Consider the following 16,166-nt stretch of genomic DNA (forward strand, 5'->3'; position numbering starts at 1 on the left):
CTGTGTGAGGAGGGCTTACGGGTGGAGTTATGTGCCTGCATGTGTGTGTGTATGTGTGTGTGTGTGCGTGTGTGTGTGTCTGTGTGTGCGTGTGCAGTTAGCCTCTCCTCACCCATGCACCCAGTGCCTGCCTGTCCTGCCTTCAGAAAGCTCCCAGATCAGCCATGGGGCTTCCAGTATAACCTCCTCTGCGTTCCCACGACCTTTAATGGTTGTACTGGGATCAGCTTTAGAGCTAACTGCCCCGGTCATTCGTCAGCAGACGCAGCCATACAAGGTACAAGGACTGTTCTGGAGTCAGCGGTTTGTGGTTAATCATGGCGTTTAGGTTACTCAAATGGAAGTAATTTCACATCTTGAAGGTCTGACTTGACTGTTGGCCTTTTATTTGAAAACATCGGCTCTTCTTCTCACCCTGACTTTTTGTCACTTTCTGTGAGGTTGATTCAGGATCAGCAGAGGGGCCATAGCAGCAGAGACAATAAACTATCAGATCCCCAATGACAGCTGGTCTTGAGTCAGCGTCACCTGGTGTAGCCTGCTTGTTCTTCATATTTTCAAACTCCCTGAAATCTGCCACAGAAAAGGAACATTCACTTTTGTCTTTAGAGGCTTTTAAAGGACAGCTTTTCCTCTTCAAGATACTGAGAGGGGTCAGCTTGCACGAGTGTCAACTGGAAATAAAGCATCCGTTTACAGGGAGATTTACAGAGGCTGTCTGCATAGGTCTGAAGATTAAAAGCTAGCAACAGGATATCAAGACTTACTCCGGCCTTGAGGCCTATTTAGCCTCTTTTTCAGACTTCCTCTTCCTTAACAACCTCCCATTTTAGTGTACCAAACTTTAGCCCGTTAGCGAGAGAGATTTCGTACCTTTCTTGCATTTTTTCATGTATTATCTTGACAGGAAGTACAGAGCAATTAAAATCTGCTTTTTTTTTTTTTTTTTTTTTTATGGCTTCGCCTCAAGCCCTAAGTTTAGGAAGTGTTGTTTACATGCAGAAACATGCTCGAGCCCAGCACGGTTGACTGACCAAGGATGAAGGGCCGGAAATGGTAGCAGATTTTACCAGGCATTGAGAGTTTTGCTCTGTATCAGGTGCATTCAGGATCCCCGTTGCATAAATTGTTCATGAGCAGCAGCAACAGAACACGTAAAAGATTTCTCCCTATTGTGTTTCGGAGTGAGTCTTTTACAAAGAGATCACCAGATTCTTGTTGGGATTCATTTGAATGATATTTCTGAAGAATCACTTTCAATAGGCTATTTGGTCCAATTCTTACAACGTAAATGTGGCTTAATTATATTATGCCATTTAAGACACTAAATTGACCATCGCTTATCACTGAGCCATGATGTAATGGGTAGAGTCAGGCTACCAAGCAAAAAGAGCAGCAAAAGTTACAGAAAGGAAACTTACTTTTGGTATTAGCACCATTAGGTAAACATCTGTGTTTTTTAAGTGAAATGGCTTTATATTTGTTGTGTGGATTGTCAAGAAATTAAGTAGCTTTTCATGTTTATCTCAAGCTTTTCCAAACCTAAGATTCCCTTTAGCATTAGCCATGCTTTGTGTTAAGCGCTAATTAGCAAGTATTAGCATGCTAACATGCTCACAATGGGAATATTTTGTTTTCCAGTAGGCTACGTCCCAAAGAAAAATCAAAGTCAGATTCATGATGTGCTCTTACTCAGAACAGTTTTTGAATTAGGCCCAATACAATTGCAAGTAAGCTAATGTTAGCAATGCCGTTATGAACTTGCTACGCTAATGGCATTAGTATTTTGTTCAAAGCACTGTAGCCTAAAGCCTCAAAGGGCAACACAGACTCTCAGTGTTCTTATTTAACGTAGGATACAAACACTTTGTGAAAAGGTTTGTGTGGGGTAACCTGACTTTGTCCATTACAAAACTGACCTGAGGACTGTTAGCAAACGCTACATTACAAACTCAGGAGAAGGGATGGATAGGTTTGCGGATTTTAAATTGTTTTTGAGTTGGATTTTGAATTTGCATTTACGCAGTGACAAGGATGGAAAATCCCCACACAGAAAAAACAGTTGTGAAAATCAGTGAAAGCGGAGTTGAAAATGTGAATTAAGGGGGATTTTTTTTTAGACATGTGTAGCAGTTGCAAAAGCCTCAACTTTCTTTTCAGGGAGTGTTTATTGCAGGTAATGTAGCAGATTGCTCTGAGGCGAAACTTTTCAGATGCAGATATGGAAGGTGAATAGAAACCATGCTTTTTTCTGTGATGAAAAAAAACCCCAGAAAGGCTAATGACTAATGTGCACCTGGACCCTCAAGTAGCATTAACAAATAAAATCCCCCCCCCCTCCCCCCGCCCCCCGCTCGCCCCAGAATTGTGGGTCCTAATTTTGATCCACTTTAAAGTGCGGCGATGGGTTGTGATGTTTAGAGGATATTTTGAAATCTGTGTCAATGGGCAGCTTTTTATCCTGCTCCATTACTCTGAGCCCAATTCTGAGATACAAAGCCCTTCACAAACACAAACACACACACACTCGCATGCAGAAACATGCTGGCACTCACATTGTCTTTCTATACACAGGCACTCTGACTGTATAACACTCACAGACCACACACACACATTTACAGACACACACACATAGCTGCCAGCCAGTTTCACTGTATACTTTCTAATGTAAACCTCCAACTAACAGCAGTCCAACACGGACTCATGCTGTGGATAAAAGCACACTTTTACTTACATGATATAAATATGAATACCTATATATAGAGAGAAAGAATATTATATACAGTATAATAATTAGAAAATAAAGAGTCACCTTTTCAAAGTGCCTGTGGTGAGCTTGTTTTGTGTCTGAATGTGTGTAAATGAATGATGTGTAGCTGTGTGAGCTGCTCTTACATGCTGCATGTACACTCAAAGGGAGAGAGGGATAACATGCTTTGTAGTCTTTTACCACATCAAGCTTTTTGAAGAAGAGTACACATTACATTTGCTCTTTTGATGACACTTATACTGGTGTTTATTTTGGAAATGCCTTCAACACTTCCTTGAAAGCAGCATCAAATATGGGCAAATGCGCCATTCTGTTCGATTAATAGATATCATGACTTATACTGAACAAATAATCACATGTAACATTTGATCCACTGTCATAAAACAGAGCCAGCAGCAGCGCACTGTTCTGCCATCATGGAGGTGGTGATGCTGCTACTGGTAACTGTTTTAGACTAGCAAAGAAAAACTGATTTTCATGTAATGTAAGGTAACAACAATGCAGTGTTACTATAGCAGAGAGTGTAACATTAGTCATAGCTACACCAATCTCAGAACACCTTCCATCGTCCCACAGTGACAAAACCTCTCGGAGCAATGGGCAGCTTTTTGGGACTTCCTGCCAAGACATCCTTTCTCTTCATTCAGAGGTGGGACCAGAGCCGCCATACTTCACAAATCAGGCAAACCATAACAGAAGTTATCGATATTGGGGAGAGAAAAAAAATCTGATGCCGATATATCGGCCGATATCTTTCTTAGATCTATCTTTGATCCGTAGAGATAGATATAGATATACACATTTTTTGCATCGATCCCTCAAATGCAGTTATCAAACACTTGTGGAAAAGATATATAATGAAGACAAGATCGTCACTCAACTGGAAAGTAACTGCACATGTTCGCACATATTAAAACACACATGAAAGAGAACTGCTAGAGCAATACAATGAAACTCAAATGAAATGCTATTTGACTTGTTAAAATGTAATATCGCCGCATATCTGCGATAAAATGAGCCGATACCGATAGTCACTGGATATGCTATTATCGGCCGATATTGTCAGCTGGCTGATTAATCGGTCGGGCTCTAATGTGAAGTGTACATATAACCTGCACACTTCTCCCTTCATGCATACTAACCATGTGATGTGTATCAGCTGTGCTGTATCAACTGTTCCGAATAATCTGTCCAACAGATAAGCCCTGTGCTTATCGCAGCAGCCACCACACAGATGTCTGAATGACAAAGAGGCACAGGGTGGGAGGAAGATGAGAGTTAAGAGGGGGAAATGAGAAGAAGAAAGAGAAAGTTAATGAGGAGACAGGAGGATGTGCCAGATTTGATCTGTTTTCAGGTGATAAAGAGAGAAAAGCTTTGAGGGAATTGTGTATGCGTGACTGTGTTTGGGGAACATGCATGTGCGATATGAGTTCAGGTGTGTGAGATTGATTGCTAACCATGTATTTGCCGCTTTTCCAGATTTTTTTTTTTCCCAATTGAAAAGGGTACATCTTTTTCTGCATCCCTATGAGAGTGTTGCATCATTCATATGCAGGGTTTAACCATGTGTCACATCAGGTGGTCTCCGTCTGTTCACAGAGTGCTGCAGGAGCCACTGATTAGATGATTTTCAGGAGATATGTGACTGGTGTAACTCATCACTGGCTAACAAAACCTCCAGAATGTGTGCCATCTAAAGCTGTGGCTGCACACCTGATGACCCACTTCATGTTGCAGAATCAATTCAAGGGGTTGAAGGATGACCTACCAAGTTTGAGAAAAGGAAGTTAGAAAAATAAATCTAAATTCATCTGAGTTTTAGCTTTTTAAGTTATACAAATCTCAATCTTAACAGAACTTCCAATCCAAACATTTATTCTGGGGATGTGTGCATTAATCAACTAAACAATAGAACATAATCTTCCTGGCTGCAGCTCACGTTAATGGGCCTGCTCTTCCCACTCTACTACTAGGATGTAAACAAGCACAGTGAACGTATAGCATCTCGTGGGAGCAGCACAGTTTGGCTGGATTTTGGATCCAGAAAAGGGAGATAGAAATGTATGTAGGCTGTGTCAGCTTCGACCAGAGCAGCCAATGATCAGATTTAGCACAGGCATGTGGATGTTGACCTGCAGGAGAGACAGAAGGCTGGCGGTGCTAGCATTGCTAATGTTAGCCACACTTGGGAATCCACATTACATGATTAACTCTCAGACAATTTTATATAAATAGTACCACAGTTTGACCTTTTTCTGGGTGTAGTTTGAATTTAAATTTCCATTTAACAGACTAGGACATCACATCACTTGCCACCACAGATGAGAGGTCTCAAGGAGGTTGCTGTTTTCAGGCATCATTCAAGAAAAGATTGGGAACCCCGGAGAGGTCAAACAGGACAACACTGTGTTTGGATCCTTCAAGGAATGGGATGCTGGGGACAAGACCTGTCAACCACTTTGAAAAAACTGTTGCTATCTATTCCTGAAAGGTAAGGAACCTGGTTGGACTTGTCTGAGCAAACATACAGAGTGTGACACCATCCATCCAAGGAAAGATACTAGAGGGCTGGCAGGAGAAACTCCTGGATAAAGTCAGAGTGAAAAGTGAGTTTTCAGGTGTTTTGTGCAAATGTGAAAGCAATATTACTGATATGGTTGTGTTTTAAATTCATTACTTTTTGTATCTGTTTTTGAAATAATGAGTAAAATGTGCAATTTCAAATACTCAAAATTGTAACAAGTACTATTTCAGAATTCATCCCTATTATTAGTCACATTTCTAGATCAAAAATACAAACAAGAAAAATGGGTTCTTAACATCATATGACATATTTTCATATTACATACATTCATATTTTGAAATGTGCTGCATTTCTGACGTTGGAGTGATTTCACTGAAATATTGGTGATTCAATGTTATATATAAATCCCACATTAAGTCAGATCTGTTTTTTGTATGAGGCGAGATTATACTATGGCAACAAGACCAGAGGAGAATGTACTTTAAGAAGGAAGGATTCAGTGAAGAGCTCAGTTGCACCTGATGAATATTCATAGGAGTGACGTCACCTATGGAGCTCCGCGTCGTCGTCATAGAGATAAGAGTGGATGACGGGATTATGGGAGAGTCTCCGCCACACTGGGATTTTTCTGCCACTCTGCTTTTATTCCTCTTAACTGCCTTAATATTTGCCATTTTTGTCTCTAAATCTCTGCTGCTGCTCGTCTCTTCCGTCGCACAGAGATATTGTGACCATCCCCACATTTCATTTTTCCAATTTCCCCTTTTCACCCTGACTCTCTGCCTTTTTTCTCTCTCTCTATGATCCTCTTATCCATTTCCCCCTCTGCCACATTTTTCCATCTGAAAACCCCACCCTCCCATCGAGCAGTATGCTACTGTAGTAATTTGCTTCCTTCAGCTTCATCGGCCCAATAAGAGGAAATGGGCCGTTATGCTAATCGCCCATAAAGACACTGAGCAACTCCCAGCAGGAATCAAATATCAGATTATTTTATAGTGCTGTAGCAGACAGTAATGTCCCACATCTATGTGCTCTAAAAATAAAACAGGAGTAAGTGCAGAGCGTGTTTTGTTCTGAATACTGAAGGTCAGAGAGGGAATCTTTTATTTGGGACAAAAATATATGCAATAGCCTCTAACTCCAGCCTCAAACACAAACACAAGTTCTGCCAACATGGATATACACAAATACAAGAATGTGTGTGTGTGTGTGTGTGTGTGTGTGTGTGTGTGTGTGTGTGTGTGTGTGTGTGTGTGTGTGTGTGTGTGTGTGTGTGTGTGTGTGTGTGTGTGTGTGTAGGTGTGTGTGCGTGTCCCAGTTGGATGTTGCTCTAACAGCTGTTTGTGACTGAATGAGGCTCGGAGGGAGAGTTGCTACTGGCTTTGATATCTATCTATCTATCTATCCACATATCTATATCTATATATCTATGTTTATGTATTTTTGGCTGCACCGTTATAAAAGCATGTTTTTTTCCCCCTTGTTTGTCCTTCTGTATGTGTGTCTTCATGCAGTGTCTCCTCAAGATCTATTTGACATATTTCACATCCCCAGGTATTAATAATAATAATAATAATAATAATAATAATAATAATAGGGAATTGGATTGGAATTTTTTACACAACCATACAATTTATAAAGCACAGTAAGGCATTAAACTGCATTTATTGAAGTATAGAAATTATTTTAAATTGTCTAGGAATGGCCGCCAAAATAAATAGAATTCATTGATTGAACCTTGAGTAGTATATCTGAGCTTTTCCACGAGCCATGACATCACTGACCCAGCGGTTACACAGGGCGGAAAAGTTGGTCTTCCAATTATCCAAAATGAGATGTCTTGCCAAAGCGCAGGTCTCCGAGCCACTCCTAATGTTGCCAACTGTGGCTCTGGGTCGATGTCCTTATTACACATGAAAATGTCTCAAAAACCCTGTTCCAAAATGTTCCCATCCCTGGGCATGGCCAGAATGATTGGGAAGGAGTTCCTGGGAGCTGGTTACACCGTTGACAGGTTGGATCAAAATAGGGCGAGACTAGTCATTGCAGGTGAAGCCTGTGAGGCACTTTAAACTGAATACCATTATGTCTGACACACATAGAGGCTGAGTGGATCCCAGCCACAGCCGACTTCCAGATTTCTTCTGAGAGCCTCTCACCCGCATCATCCTCCCATTTTGATTTCAGATGATTCAAGGAGGGCGTGGCTACCAACAGTAAAATGTCATATATTAAGGATATAGAATTGTGCTTAGAACGGCCTTCATGAATACAATCCTCTAACCAGCTAGGGGGGTTAGGGAAGGGTATGTTGTACAATTTCAAAAGACATGAAAATGTCATCTTTGAACTAATCTGTTACCTCGCTCAAGCCCTAGACCAATGGAATGCTGCATCTAGCATTGAGAGTGCAACCAGTGGTTTGTTATTAAGTGGCATGCAGGAGAAGGTTTGCCTTAACCCTAAGTGAGTCCTATGCGGTCTTATCTTTAACATGCCTAATAACGGGGTTTCCTGTACATTTCAAATGAATAGGCAGTGGGGTTCGTGCTAAAGAGCCTAAGTTTATTCAGTCATAGAGGCTTTTTCATGAACTGTGTTGGAAAGGCAGGTGGTCAGTTATGGTATTCGGATTCATCTTCTGCAAGCTATGACTTGTCTGGACCAAATATACACGAATCCTACCACTATATGTTCAAATAATTTTCTGTCCAACACGGTTTATTTTAGTTGATTTGAGAAGACATCAGAAGACGTAATCTGAAGTGTTGGATCGACCTTCCAAACGAGTTTACATTTCTATTCAGCTCTCTAAAAATCAACCAAAACACTCTGTGTAATCATGTTGGGCTGTAAATGATGAATGCCAAAGTCTAAACTTGAAAACACAAAGCATCAGATCAGTAACAGACGGGGTTATCAAACTTTCTGCAAATTGAGCTTTTGAGGACAAGAGACCCTTCTGCTCTCTGAGAAGGACAAACTGAGTGAAGAGCACTCTGAACCATTGTCCCTGACAAAGAGAGCAATGGTGTGTGTGTGTGTGTGTGTGTGTGTGTGTGTGTGTGTGTGTGTGTGCGTGTGTGTTTCTTGAGTGGAGTAACACTGGCAATCTGCAGTGTGTGGAGAAAAAAAAAGCCTGGGAGCTGTGAATGCTGCTCAAGCAGCGAGGCAAGATGGTAAGAGTGTAAGAGAGCTGAAGGAGAGGATGGAAGATAGAAGGACAAAACTAAATCAAACATTTAACCACAGCTTTGCACTGGTCTCGTGATGGGGGGGGGGCTGTTGAAGTCACATTCACACAACAGGCAAAAAAGCAGTTTTTACAGCATAAATAAACATGTTTACAGCCTGGTACAAAAATCCAAATAGGTCTGATTATTAATTTTCATCATGGGCACACACTGTACGGGGGTGTTTTTTTTTTTTTCAAACGGCTCCATTTTGATTTTGAGAACAATGCATCATATCCATAGTTAGGCTGAGTTAGCCGACATGATTGACAGGTGGGTGCGATGCAACGGTTTGTCAAGAAGCTTAAAACCCGCCTCAGCTCCAGCTCTCAGCCTGTCGTTCGGTTGACTGAAAGTTAGGCTGAGACGGCATTTCCAGCATGGCGGCTGCTGCTGATGAGCCTCCGGAGCCCCCTGCTGTAACAGATGGCTGACATCACTCAGGCTTCATCCATTAATATTTACAGTATTTGGGAAAAATTAATTAAAATAAAATAAAATGAAAAGTATATATATATAATTTATTTTTTTAAATGGAGCAGTCTATTTGTGTGTGAAAGTTGACTTTGATCCTCTACGTATTGTTTATGGTTCATGGTTCCCCTTAAAGTGCATCATTCATATCAGATCATCATTTTCAACCCAAACACAATCTCAGACAGCCACACAAAGTTGTTCTCAAGTTGCAAAGATCGATTTCTCCTGAAAATCACGCTTCAACTGCAGAGTTTTTCAATCCCAAGAAGGATCAAAGCTTCACTTTAACTGACACCAGACAGAAATCAAACTTCTGTCATGGAAAATGTAAGATTTTCACTTTTTGACTCTCTGCTGCTTACTGTCATGATTCTAACTGTCACAAACAGACTGGAGACATTGACACAAACTGTGAAAATGCTTTTAATATACTGTTATTTATGCAATCTTTTTACATGTTTTTAAATTAAAAAAACATCCTCCCCGCCAACAAGTTGATACTGTGGAAGTGTAGCAATGAAGCAAATGTGCCCTATATGAATATTTGCTGCATTTCCAGCAGATACGTGTCTTCATATGTGTCAGTAAAAGGGATAAAAAAATCTGTAGTGGTCAATAAACTTCAGTTGTTTCTTCTGGGGGACTAAAATGACTTGGTAACAAACACATTGGGGGGAAACACGAGCTCAGGATTGACGTGTTTCACACTCATCAATCAAACTCTGGACAGACTCGGCCTCAGTCGTGTTCAAAGTTGTTGTTTTGACATTTTAAACTGAAATATAAACGGACCACACATTGAAGGCGTTTCTGCTGTTGTTTGCAAATTTGAATTTGGTGATTTTTGTCAAGTTAATGATGTTAATGTTAATAAACAAACACCTAAAAGAGCCGTGAGGATTCCACATGTTTCACAGCAACATGTATGCCTACATGAAAGCGACAAAGAATTTAAGACTATCAGTAACGGCCCCAAAAATCCCATATCAGTCGGGCCTTAGTACTTATAATCCTGTTTGATTTGTAAGATCTGATCTATCAGCACTGTTATTTTATCCTGTTGTTGCTGTGAAGCGTGTTGTACAGAGGGATTTTCTGGATGACCGTGACGAAGGCCACGAGCCGATACGCGTCAGTCTAATTAGTTAATAAAGTTGATCGTCATGCTTCAAGCGGTCCTGGAGCTTTTTGACCTCAGTAAAGCATGATGTAACCAGGGTTTGGTAAGGTGCTACATAAATCAAGTTTTAATATGATTATTAAACTATATGATATAAACAATGCCTCAGACGTCCTCTACCTCACAGTCAGCCATCACTGTTTTTAAAGGCTCCTGCAGTCTGTTTTATATGACGTTGTTGAACACATATATTTAATTAAATGAGGTCGTGCAGTTAGTGATGGTAAAGTAAGATGATAATAATCATAGATCTAGACATTATAGATCAGTTATATCTATTATGGAATGGTTCATCTGAATATTTATAAGACCTTTTTTCCCATATTCTGAATATTCTCATCACATTGAATCCAGAGCTGGTTAGTATTTTAATGATTTAAAATCGAGCACACTGGATTTAAGTGGTGGCGCAGGAGCTCATTTTGTGTCTGGTGGGTTATATAAAGGATGCATCAAAAGGACTAACGGGTCATTTTGACTATTAAAAATAGCCTTATTCCTGGCATGTATTAACATTTGCAGGACATTGTTAATGAAGTCATGAAGTGTTTTTGTTGCATTGACTGTATCTCTGAAGCGTTGTTCTGTGTGTGTGTGTGTGTGTGTGTGTGTGTGTGTGTGTGTGTGTGTGTGTGTGTGTCGTTACAGTGTGTTGTGCCCGTTCACCCTTTAGGACCAAGACAACCGTCACACAGTGAGAGTCTCAGCACGCCGGGGCGGAGAGAAAGCCTCGAGCTTTCACTCGATGTTCGTGCTGCAGGAACGACCTGGTAAGACATTTGATATCCATATTTTGAGAAAATCATTTCCAACTTTCTCAAGCGTTAAAGTCAACCATACTAGATCATTAATACATACATTTTGCTTCAATAAAATGTGTTGCATAAATTGTGCTCAATATTGACAGTTCAGTGAGTGTTGACTTTAAACTAGTCGACTAGTCTGAATATAAATTAGCATTTCATCAACTGCATCCCTGATATCGGCCAATAAACGTTTACAAAATATGCACAATTGAAGTCTTTTTCAATTATTATTCCATAATAGTGTCTGCATGCAGTTTAAATTAACCTGTGAGTTTGGGAAAGTATGCGTCTGTGAACTTGGAGCCTGACATCTTCTTGTTTGTTTGTTATTTCAGGACACAAAGCAGCACCAATCAGCTCCTGCTGCTGAACCGTCCAGGAAGAGGAAGCGGACCTCTGTGGCCCCTCCTTCCACTTCTCCTGCTCCTCAGCACCCTGCCAACGATGCTGACTCTCCTGCTCTGGTCCTCAGGCCCCGGGCCACCATTCCACTTGATCAGCTACCTACGGTCACCTCTGTTGTCCCCGGTCTCCAGCCCTCCACCGCTCCAGTGCTAGACAACAGCTCACTAAAGATCCACCAGTATTCAGTAGAAGAGTACCAGTCGCTCTATCACTCTGTGGTGGAACGACGGGATCAGGTACAAGGACGGTCGTCTTCGGCCCTACAGCAAAACTCTTGGACTTCTTATGAAGCAGAAGTTGTGGGAGCGACTGGATCGCCCGATGTTCACAGAAACTGTAGACGAGACAGGACTCGTTCATGTGAACGTCTCATACGGGGTTGGAGTCAATCCTCCCCTGTATGATGTGGACGTATCTGGGGAACCGGAGCCCGGAGCACCCCAGAGAAAAAGAGTAAAGAACTGATACGATAGTCTTTACCTTAGTTGATCAGTTAGGATCTGTAAATATTGTAAATAATTTAGTGTTGAGTGTAAAATGTTTTTGTTTTGAGTTTAAGTTTAGAAAAAAAAGTTAGTAGTTAGTAAAGAGTATCAGGGAAAGAACTCCAAATACACCAAGTGCCAGGACAGACAAACTTTATGCAAACAACCTGAAGTTCCTGAACCGTCCTCCATCTTCAGCCTCTTCTAAACTTCTGCTTCAACCTCAACATCGAACCTGCCTCCATTTAAAAAAAAAAAAAAAAAACTCAAAAACATCTGCGACCTCAAACATGTGCAAGCAGCTTTTACCACCAAGACGCTGCACAGGGAAAAAACATCTTTCAACCTCCGTCTCAAGTCTCTGAATCAAACCATCAGCCTCTGCTTCCACCTGCTCAAGCTCAATCCTCTGTCAGCTACCTGCAGTTGCCTCTTGCAGTTTGTGGTTGACAGCTGTCACCAATGCCTTAAATTGAAACCCTGCCAAACACCAAAAGCCACAACCTTCTACTGCAGCCTCTACTAGATATAACCTGCTGCTTCTTCCACCTGAAGCCTCTCACAGCAGTGTGTGCTGCTGCCTCCACCTTGCATCTCTGCCAAGAATATTCCATCACTGCCATGTGCTGCAGCCACTCCTAGAAACCATTAGACTTAACTCTTTAACCTAAGCCTCAGCCAGAAAACTGCAGACGCCTCCAGCTGCAGTTTTTGGCCAAAAGCTGTAGCCAAAGCATTAAACTGCCTTTCCTAAAATACTAGTGTCGACCTCCACCTTCGCAAATTGTGAGACAGCTGCCTCTGTTGCCCCCGACTCAAACCTCTGCAACACACTGCAGCCACCTCAAACTGAACTTTTCTGTAGTTAATAGCTCTATAGCCAGCTACCTCCACCTGCAGCATCGTCTATGCTCCAGCAGCCACCACTGCATCTCCAACTCAAGCCTCTGCCAGAAGTCTACAGCTACCTCCTCCCAAGAGGTAGTCAATAGCTTCAACACATGCCTCCAGGTAGGACCTCTGCTGAACACCAACAGCTGCCTCAAAATTAAGCCTCTACAAATTATGTAAGGTTCTAGCTCTGCCTGCAGCCTCTGCAAATAACAATCAGCCTCTACAACAACAGCAAAAAAGATCAACCACCTGCACCTCTAAATAATAAAATACAACTATTACACCTTCAACTCAAGACTCATGCAGCAAACTGCAACACCTTGAATCCAACACCAATGAATCCAACGCCAATGAATCCCAATTGGGACCTCAGCCAAACTCACAGCAATGGGTTTCACTCATTTAAGTCTTCTTAAGATTTCTCTCAAGAAACTTTCTAAGAAAAGCCTAGGTTGGATTCTTGACTTGTTCTTAAAAACAACAAATTGTTCACAACTGTGTTCTTAAATTGACTAATGCAAGGTCCTCTGCACTAGAAGCCTGTGCATGTATTACCTAAATATTATAGAAAAACACCCCTTTTATTCCCATATAAAGACATGAAACTGTGAAACCCAAACATATGCCTCCTTAAACTGCAGCCAATCTGCAACTCCACATAGAGACTTCTATAGTTTCTGATTGTTGTACTCCATGCCTCGACCTCAAGCCTCTGCAACACCAGCAGCTGCTGCTTCTGCTTGCTGCCTCTGACAGAAAAAATAACTTGCTCACTCGACATGCAGTCACTGCCAACAACCTGCATCTGCTGACTGCACCTGCTGCCTCTGACAGTAACCATCATCCTCTACCCCCAACCATTGCAACAACAAAGCCGTCTGCTTCCAGCGCCTCCAACTCAAACAACCTCTACCTGCAGTCAGTGGACAACAGCTGCAGGCGATGCATCCAACTGCAGCCTCTGTGACTCATGAACTGCCCCTACCTCTTTACCTGCAATGTGAGCTCGTGTCTCTGTCTGCAGCCTCAGCTTAGAATTTGAAGCTGCATCCACCTTTAGCACAAACCAGAAAACTATCGGCTTCTACATCCACCTGTGAAATATAAAAGCCTCTTGTGCCTCCTACTCAAGCCTCCAGCAGCAACCTGAAGTGGCTTCCACCCTGACAGCTGCAGTCTCTGCCAAACACCAACACTAACCACCTCCGACTGAAGCCAATGCAGCACATCAGTAACCGATGCCTCCACCTGTAGCCTTGAAGTGAGCTGCTGACTCCAACATTCAACCACTTCACCCTCCACCAGCAAGCATTGCCAGAAACCATCAACGTCTTACTTCACTACACTGCAGTTGATGCGTCCAAGTCCATCCTCTGCTAACAACCTGCAGACAGCAGCAGCATACCTTAACCTCACCTGCAACCATCTCAATCCTAAGTTGTAGGCTTACAGTTGCAGCCCATACCCTCCAACTCCAACCTCTGATCAACTCCAGCAGCTTCTGCCTCCAACTGTAGCCTCTGGCAAAAAAAAAAATCAGCTGCTGCCTCCTCATTCAGCACATGTAAGAAACAACCACCAGCCTCCACATACAACATAAAACAGGTCACTTGCCATTCCTCCGACTGAAGCTTGGACATCCATCTCAAAATTTCAAAACTGTCTCTTTAAAAGGACATTTTTTCAATTAATAAACAAAGTCTACTGCACTCTTTAAATAAGTCTGTGAACTGTTTCTGACTTGATTATCATTAAAAATATACTGAAAGGCAGTTAAGCCTTCATCATCAGTTCTAAAAATGAAACTCTACGATGTAGCAACTTACTGGAACATCCGCTAGCTGAGTGAGAACAGCGGCTTTCCAGTGATAAACTCCATGTGTTCAAGATAATGTATATTCAGTAACTATCCAAATCCAATTCTCCCCAAAAGGAATGTAACCCGTGAGGATTTACGTAAACATTTTAGTGAATTAGTGTAACTTCTGTTTGCTCTTTCAGCTTCAACGTGAAAGCTGCCATCTTGTTTTGGTCTGTTGACCAATCAGAGACTGTATCAACGATCAACTGGGCCAATGAGAAGCCAATGAAGCCTGAAACACATGTCACAGCCTGCTGTCAGCAAAGAAATAGAAAAGATAGAACTGTTTTGAATGGGTTCATCCTATTCAGCTTATTCTAGTGTCTGTATATCTGTGCTCTTTTTACAAAACAGATATTTCAAACACATTTCTAAGGCACTTGTTGTTTTTTATTTTATTTCAACATCTGAGAAAGTTAATTTTTGCATTTACTTTGGTTTTGTATTTATGGTGTAATGATTATATAGGACTTCATCTGACATCCTTGGAGAAAGATTTCAGGGTGGGGGTGGGGGGGGGGGGTTTAGGTGTACATTCACTACACTTTTTTCCAAGTACTTATTTCAACTTTAACTTTATTACAGCACAGTTCTGTTTATTGCTTTTGTGCTGTAAATTCAGCTCAAACACAGATGTGCACTTTAAAGCATCCTGTAGTAGTTTCATGTTTTGAAGAATAATGCTATGGTTTGTTTTAAATCAACACAAATAACGAACACACAATTATTCAACAAATATATATATTTTTTTGCACATTTACATTTAATCTTTCATATTTAAGACTAGTAATGCTTAGTTAAATCCTGGTTGTATATATTCACATTCTTAGTTTTTATATTTTTAGTGCTTATTTACTTTGTAGTTAATATTATATTGTGTTTAGATTTGCTAACATTGTGTTTTTTACTTATATTGTGTGTTTGGACAACCTGCTGCTGTAACGCCACAATTTCCCAGTTTGGGATCAATAAAATAATTCTATTCTATTCTATATCAGAAAGTATATGTATTACTGAATCAATTTCAAACAAATTGATTAACATCAAATCGAATCGTCACCCAAAGAAACAAAATATAATTGAATTGTGAGGTCGTTGAAAATACCAAGCCATAACCTACTAAAAAAACATCTGAATTTAGGCTTATACTGCCCATTTAATGTATCTTTTTTGCCTCTCTATGTATTGATTTGATGTCAAATCTCGTTTTGATTCACTATGAGTGTTTGACATTCCTACATTTTCAGAAATGGGCTTTCACCTTGTTGAGCAGTGGAATATTTTCCCGTTTAAACACGTCATTTGCCATCCCGAGTTTACACATGCACACCCACACTCATCCAAATCTGAGGATGTAATTGTTTCCAAGCAGCTCTTTGATGGCTGAGTCACAGAACATGTCCTGTATCATATCACGATAAGAAGAACATCAGTTTAAAGGCAGCAGCTGTTTCCCTTTTATCCTCTCTCCCTCTCTCTCTCTCTCTCTCTCTCTCTCTCTCTCTCCTTCTGCATCTCTCCATCC

Source organism: Labrus mixtus, chromosome 20, assembly GCF_963584025.1.
Source record: "Labrus mixtus chromosome 20, fLabMix1.1, whole genome shotgun sequence".
Lineage (NCBI taxonomy): Eukaryota > Metazoa > Chordata > Actinopteri > Labriformes > Labridae > Labrus > Labrus mixtus.